The sequence below is a fragment of the Macrobrachium nipponense genome, chromosome 42, assembly GCF_015104395.2.
Source record: "Macrobrachium nipponense isolate FS-2020 chromosome 42, ASM1510439v2, whole genome shotgun sequence".
NCBI lineage: Eukaryota > Metazoa > Arthropoda > Malacostraca > Decapoda > Palaemonidae > Macrobrachium > Macrobrachium nipponense.
The window spans coordinates 19,912,476-19,921,038 of record NC_061103.1 but is presented as its reverse complement, the minus strand read 5'-3'; the positions used below and the strand labels follow the sequence as shown (position 1 = coordinate 19,921,038).

The window sequence follows — 8,563 nt, the reverse complement described above, 5'->3', positions numbered from 1 at the left end:
GCTATAACAGCCAACTATACCATGCGGCAGATATACGGAATGTTATCTATTGATCTGGTACATGATCTCCTCCTTCTCTAGGGTCATCATTTGGATTTCTTGATCGAAATACACGGAAGGCCACAATTTACCTATACACAAATATATGAAGAGAGTAAAACAGATTTGACATTTCGTAACGTTGTATTTTATGCTCCGTACACGTCATCGTGTTTTTTCCTTGGCATCCTGAACTACCTCCTCACCTTGATCAAATGTTTTATAATTAAACTGGCTCTGGTTGGTTAAAAAAGTACTTTTAAAGCCGTATGAGTCGTAAGAGAAATTTGAAAAGATCGCTGGATAAAAAATTCATGCTAGACGCTGATAGGCCTAAGATTACCGAACCACAGAAACTGCATAGTACTATATAACACATTTCCTTAAAGCTTCGGGTTTTAGACCTATTAAGGAAAAGTGTATCACTAACATGATAAACTTCATAATACAATAAGGATATATTTGTTTGAAAAATGTTGATGTGGGTTGGAGCGAGTTGTAACTTATTGCGCATCTGGAATATCTTTTGTTTACCCATATTTCAGTGTCGCACGGTTAGCGGGAGAAGGCGAACTGCCGTAAAATTTTCTAACCACTCTGGTACTGCCTATTGTGTTGAGTGGTGTTGGCTGGTGGTGACAGGTGTTATTCTTATGGATGTAAACACAAGAATGAAGTCAGTGACATGTAAGGCCGGCAAGTGATGGGATATTGGTGTTTGGCAATCTCCTACTGGGGTTCAAGGCCTATGATAGTGAGGCCATTGAAGTGAGTGCAATACAGTGTATTATGGATGTTGTATGATATTTCAATTGGAATTGCCCTTATTGGTAATTGGATTCTATGTATATATACAGTAATGCTTTATGATATGAGTACATTTAATTTGATGCCAAGTGCTTTAGTGGCTACAGTACCATAATTTACAGTGTTATTTACTTACATTGCTATAAACAGTTATTGTTACATACACATATCAATACTGGATTGTTCATGTACTTTACTAGAAGGCTTGTATTAAGGACAAATATTTTTTTTGATAATGAAATTGGGAAAATTAGGGAAAATTCAAAATTTGTATGGCTGGTTGGATTGTATTATTTTTTATTACATGGAATATATATATTTCAGGTTGAAACCTATAGTTTGCAATAAAAACTGTTACTACTTATGGTCCATCCTTGAACATCCCAGTACATTTCAACTTCAACCGCCATGGGTGTGCAAGAGGAACTCGTCGCCCTGAAGAGGAAGAGGGCAATCAACAAAGGGAAGTTCACCAGGAAGGTAACTATGTGCAATGAAGGAATCAATCGAGGTGATGATTTATCAGTGTTAACGAAGAACTATGAGGAAATGGTTGAAGCCTTTAAATGCCTAGAGTATCAAAATGATGAACTGATACAATTTATATATGAAAACGAGGATAAGCTAGCCTATAGTAGTTTAGAAGAAGAAGCCCAGCAATATATTTTAGATAGTGAAAGATTAAAATGTGAAGTAAGTGCAAAAATATTCAAAGGTGTCCAGGATGTAAAGGCAACAGATAAATCGAAGGTTAAAGTAAAGAAATTTGAACCACCAATGTTCGAAGGTAATTTAAGAGACTATCCAACTTTTAAGGAAGATTATGAGAATTTAGTAAAGAGTATATACGGTACTGATCCATATGCTCTCAAAATGTGTCTAGGTGGAGAAGCACTTCAAGCAGTGAAGGGCTCAGAGGGTAATTATGATTGAAATGATTCAACGTTTGGATGATAAATTTGGGAATTCAAGAAAGATTGTAGACTTAGTGGTTGGTGAGCTTAGATCTCTGAAGAAAATTTATGATGATGATACCAAAGGATTTATTAAAATGGTCGATCAGGTTGAGCAATGTTGGCTTGATTTAAAAAAGGTAAATCTCTCTGATGAACTTAATAGTGCAAACGTTGTCAGCCATATAGAAAAGGTTTTACCTTCACTTCAAAAGAGAGAATGGGTAATTAAAGCAGATGAGGTATCAGTAACTAGCAATCTGTTTCCTGAGTTGTTGAAGTTCTTACAGAAGGAGAGAAAAATTTTGGAATATATGAACTCTAATGTTAGGAGTAGCGGTAGTGATAATAAGGCAACAGTCCATCATGTTGACAGCACAGTTGAGAATGAATCGGAATTGATAAAATTGGTGAAAAAAATGGGGGAAGAACAAAGTATAAAAATAAGGAATTTGAATCTTGTATTGTTAACTTGACAGAAATGGTGAAAGGTATTAAACCTAAGGCAGATAGTAAGGGGATAGGATGCCTGTTACACAATTCAATTGGTCATGATATAACAGAATGTTATAAATTCAATGGTTGTAGTAGCAAAGAAAGATTTGAGATTATAAAGGGTAATGGAATATGTTTTAGGTGTCTAAGGGGATATCATCCTGCTCATAGCTGCAAGGTAGGTACATTGTGTGATGTCATTATTGAAGGTAAAGGGCCATGCAATCGTAATCATCATCCACTGTTGCATTCCGATAGAGTAGAAAATAGTATTCACAAAGCGATATCAGAAAAGGGATTTGCAGTGTTGTTGAATATCAGTATGGTGAATAGTAAGAACATGCCTGTTAATGTACTGTGGGATCCAGGAGCGGATATTTCATTTATAACAAATAGGATGGCTAAGAAATTGGGTTTAAGTGGAAAGCATATAAATTTATCCATGATCAAAGTGGGCAATGCAGTTGAATATCACTCAAGCAACGAATATTGTGTACCACTAATTGATAAATCTGGTAAGGTTTGGAATGTGAATGCTGTTGGTATTAATGAAATAACAGCCAAAATCAAGAAAGTAGACTTATCCAGGGTATCTGAACTTTTTGAAGGAATATCAAACTTAGAGCTGAATCGCCCACATGGGGAAATCGATATGCTTATTGGTGCTAATTATTGTGAAATATTGCCAAGGGTTGTTGAAACAAATAAGGGTCTCCAGTTGCTAGAAAATCAGTTTGGGCTCAGCATACGTGGTAGACATGATGAAATTACCAATCAAGTTATTACTAGTAATCATGTGTTTGTGAGAATTCATAAACTTTCAAGTTCAGTAAATTTGAATGAAATCAGTATTGAGCCAACAGAAAATCTAAAGGATCAGTTAGATAAATTTTTTGCCATAGAAGAAATGGGAACAAGGTGTAATCCACAATGTATCAAATGTATGTGCAGAGGTTGTCCTGGACCCAATTATGTAAGTTTGAAAGAAGAAAAGGAAATGAAATTGATTGAGGAAGGATTAACGTATGATGAGAAACAGAAATGCTGGTTTGTAAGGTATCCTTGGATAAGAGATCCAAATCATTTGAAAAATAACATAAAGGTAGCAAATGCCAGGTTAAGAACAACAGAGAATAGATTAAGGAAACTTGGGAATGAGTATGCAATAAAATATCAGAAAGAGATTGAAGATATGGTTAGAAGGGGAGTAGCTAGGAAATTAACCAATAAGGAGATTCAAGAGTACAATGGCCCAGTTCACTATATTCATCATCATGAGGTGTTGAAGCCAGAATCTAGTTCAACCCCAGTGCGCATTGTCTTCAATTCTTCAGCATCTTATATGGGACAGAGGTTAAACGATTTTTGGGCTAAGGGGCCTGATATTTTGAACAGTTTGCTGGGAGTGTTGTGTAGATTTAGGCAAGATAATATAGCCATAGTGGGTGACATAGCAAAGATGTACCATACTGTAAAACTCAGCACACTAGATGAACATACGCATAGATTTGTATGGAGGGACTTGGATGATAGTAGGCCACCTGATCAGTATGTTCTTACCACAGTAACATTTGGAGATAGGCCCAGTGGTACTATACTATGGTAGCTTTGAGACATACAGTAGAACAATTCGGTAAGGAATCCCCGGATGTGCAAGATATGATTCTTAATAATACATATGTAGATGATATACTGTATTCTACTGATGCCATCGAGAACGCAATCAAATTAATACAGGATACTGAAAGGGTATTGTCTCAGGGAAGTTTCAGAATAAAGCACTGGATAGTCAGCGGGCATTATGAAAACTGCAATATAAGAATAATAGAATCTGATAGTGAGAAAATCTTAGGTTTAAAATGGAATCCTGTAGATGACTATTTTTCCTTTGCTGTAAGACTCAACTTTACACCAAGAATAAGAAAGGTTAGGAGTGGTCCAAATTTAGATATAGGTGAATTTGATTATAAATTTCCAGAAATATTAACACGCAGAAAGATATTGAGTCAAATTGCATCGTTGTATGATCCATTAGGGTTGGTTATACCAGTATTACTCAAAGCTAAGATCTTGATGAGATCCATGATTTCCAAAAGTAACTCGAATGGTGGTGGAATCAAGTGGGATGATCCACTTGATGATTCCATGATGAACGAATGGAAAGCGTTTTTCAAAGAATTGTATGGACTGGAGTCATTAACTTTTAGAAGACCCTTAAAGCCATCTAATGCTTTTGGTAAGCCGAACCTAGTAATATTTTCTGATGGTAGCACGCAAGCATATGGGGCTTGTGCATATGTGAGGTGGCAAATCAGTGATAATAAGTTTAAATCAAGTCTGATAATGGCGAAAAATAAGATTGCACCAGTGAAACAAATGTCTATTCCTCGTCTGGAATTATGTGGTGCTCTCATAGCTGCTAGGATGAGAGAACTCATAGTAAAGGAGTTTTCATGGGAGTTTGAGTCAGTTTATCACATAGTTGACTCAACAATTGTAAGATCACAAATTCAAAAGGAGTCCCATGGATTCAACACATTTGTTGCGGTACGCATTGCAGAGATACAAATAAAAACTGATTCAAGGGAATGGTGGTGGGTTGATTCAATTCAAAATGTTGCAGATATGACCTCTAAACCGTGTAGTCCAGAAAAAATTGGTGAAAATTCTGCCTGGCAAAATGGACCAAAATTTCTAACATTACCAATTTCAAAATGGCTTATCAAACAAAATTGTGAAAATGAACTAACTGATAGAGTAGGTGTTGTCATGGCTGTTGCTAAAGTAAGTCAGAACCATGTTATACACATGATTGATGTTAATAGATTTAGTGATTATTACAAACTACTAAGAGTTACATGTAGGGTAATGAATGTTTTCAAATGCAGATCCTTTAAGGGCATGCTGAGGGAACCAACAGTTCAAGGAATTATTAAAGCAGAACTAATGTGGGTTAGAGAGATGCAAAGGGACCTGACTGATTGGAAAGTGAGGTTCAGAAGATTAGGACCTTCAATTAAGAATGGAGTCATAGTAGTAGGACAAAGAATTTCTAAGTGGCTAAAGGAAAATTGGAATAGAGAAGACTATATGTTGCTACCAGCAAATCATCCAGTTACTAGATTGTATATATCATATGTACATGGGGTTGACCACGCAGGCATAGAGACTACTTTGGCAAAATTACAAAGAAAATTCTGGGTTCCAGGGGCCAGAAAATTAATAAAGGCAATAAAAAATCAAAAAATAATGTGTGACATGTAAGAAGTTAACAAAGAAATTAGAAGACCAATGCATGGGTCAAATGAGGATAGAAAGAATGAAACCTGCTCCACCTTTCTATTACACAGCCATAGATTTGTTTGGGCCCTTAACAATAAGAGACACGGTTAAAAAGAGAACTCATGGTAAAGCCTTTGGTGTTATATTTAACTGTTTAGTTACTAGAGCTGTTCACTTGGATTTGGCTGAAGGATACAGTACTGATGATTTTCTTACCACATTTCAAAGGTTTATTGCTATTAGAGGAGCTCCTAAAGTTATATATTCAGATAAGGGAACTCAGTTGATATCAGCAAGCAAGAAAATAGAACCATTGGAGAAAAGGAAGGGGTAACTTGGATCTTTAATATGCCTAGTGACGCACCTTGGTATAATGGGGCAAGTGAAGCACTGATCAAATCTGTCAAAAGGTGTGTCTGTATTATTGTGGGAGATTCTGTGTTGAATTTTGGAGAGTTACAAACTGCTTTGTTTGGTATTGCTAATCTGATGAATGAAAGACCAATTGGAACAAAACCTGGATTTAGTTTAGAGTTGGGGGCTACCTCTGTCCCAATGATCTGTTGCTTGGTCGGTCCACTTGCTTTTGTCCAAGTGGTATGTACGATATTAGTGGGGATCACAAAAGGAGATTAAAGTTTATGCAAAGTATAATAGAATCCTTCTGGAAAAAGTGGCAACGGGACTATTTTCCATCATTGTTAATCAGGCAGAAATGGCATACAACAAGGAGGAATGTAAGAGTTGGAGATGTGGTACTTGTGCAAGATAGTAATGTTGTGAGAGGGGCATGGAAACTAGCACAGGTGATTAGAGCTGATCCAGGACAAGATGGCATTGTCCGAGATGTTGATTTAAGGTATAAGATTATGAAGCATGGGAAGGGATATGATGGTGAAGTGGATAAGATTATGTGTAGATCAGTACACAGGTTGGTGGTGTTATTACCAATAGAAGAACAATGTAATCATACGTAGTTTACCCAATTGGATAGGGTATCTGTAATTTGTCACTAATGGTGGGGGAGTGTATCACTAACATGATAAACTTCATAATACAATAAGGATATATTTGTTTGAAAAATGTTGATGTGGGTTGGAGCGAGTTGTAACTTATTGCGCATCTGGAATATCTTTTGTTTACCCATATTTCAGTGTCGCACGGTTAGCGGGAGAAGGCGAACTGCCGTAAAATTTTCTAACCACTCTGGTACTGCCTATTGTGTTGAGTGGTGGTGGCTGGTGGTGACAGGTGTTATTCTTATGGATGTAAACACAAGAATGAAGTCAGTGACATGTAAGGCCGGCAAGTGATGGGATATTGGTGTTTGGCAATCTCCTACTGGGGTTCAAGGCCTATGATAGTGAGGCCATTGAAGTGAGTGCAATACAGTGTATTATGGATGTTGTATGATATTTCAATTGGAATTGCCCTTATTGGTAATTGGATTCTATGTATATATACAGTAATGCTTTATGATATGAGTACATTTAATTTGATGCCAAGTGCTTTAGTGGCTACAGTACCATAATTTACAGTGTTATTTACTTACATTGCTATAAACAGTTATTGTTAGACATACACATATCAATACTGGATTGTTCATGTACTTTGCTAGAAGGCTTGTATTAAGGACAAATATTTTTTTTGATAATGAAATTGGGAAAATTAGGGAAAATTCAAAATTTGTATGGCTGGTTGGATTGTATTATTTTTTATTACATGGAATATATATATTTCAGGTTGAAACCTATAGTTGGCAATAAAAACTGTTACTACTTATGGTCCATCCTTGAACATCCCAGTACAAAAAGAAAGAAGAAAATTGAACTCAATACCACAATATCAGAGACAAATGGCCTCAGATCGAAGTGGAATTGAAAAAATAAACTTCGTTTGATGCTTTCAAGACCGAAAGATGGAAGGAATCAACTTTCCAAGCAGGGAGACCTGTCGTAGCCTTACCAAGCATGTCACCTGATATTTTACAGCAGGCCTAATAACGGTCTGTCTATATTAAAAATACATTACGTACAAATACTATTACTCACCAAATGCCACAACATAGAACGTAAAATTTTGTTGATAGACAGTTGTAAAAGCACTCATCGGAACAAATGAGACACATATAAAAACACCAATCACAATAGATGCAAGTGGTACTAGTTGCCTCAACTTGGGAGCACTAAACCTTTTGGCTACTCCAGGAAGACGGAACATGGAGGAAGTTCATTGATGTTAAAATAACTGCCATTAACGATTTTCGAGAAATATATTAAATTAGATTTGAAATTTGACTGAACAAACCTTTGGTTCACGCTAATGATGGGGATAACTTGACACTTGTCGAAATCAGTGTGTGATCAGCCTCACATCCACTCGCTACTGCAAACCTCTCTGGAGTCTGGACTGATGATCATTCATCAGGAAGCAATAAATAAATAAATAAACAATAATAATAAAAAGGGGGTGGGGTGAGGGCTTGTTAATTACTTTACATTTCCAAAATATTGCACTAATTGGAAAACAGTACTGGAAAAATGAGACATTTGATTCTCATCTAAATAAAAAAAAAATATTACATAAGATTACGGACGAATATTGACCTAACTTTTAGTTCAGCAACGAATCTCATGAATATTTGAAATGACCGGTAAACATTAGGTTTAATTTTTATATACGTTCTTCAATATTTATGGAAGTGAAAGTTATAAATATACTCATTTGATCATTAGATGGTTCTTATATTGAAAGCGCAAATCCAAAGGTAAACAAGTAATTTAGGTTTTATATATAGTTTTCTTAGACCAATGTGGCCTCTCCGTGATCATATGAGGTCAGCTTAGCTCGCTTGCTGCGTAATTATATCATACACACACACACATATATATATATATATATATATATATATATATATATATATATATATATATATATATATATATATATACTGAGGCTCATTATTCAGGGTATGTCAACGATCGCGA

At 35.9% G+C, this 8,563-nt stretch overlaps 1 long non-coding RNA gene across 1 annotated transcript; it reads left to right on the top strand.

Moving 5' to 3' along the window:
* Nucleotides 1-277: 277 nt before the first annotated feature.
* LOC135213001 (uncharacterized) lies at nucleotides 278-7,286 on the top strand. Its single transcript, XR_010314056.1, has 3 exons — nucleotides 278-807; nucleotides 1,171-1,326; nucleotides 6,731-7,286. It is a non-coding gene; the product is annotated as an uncharacterized LOC135213001 (long non-coding RNA).
* The last annotated feature ends 1,277 nt before the right edge of the window (nucleotides 7,287-8,563 follow it).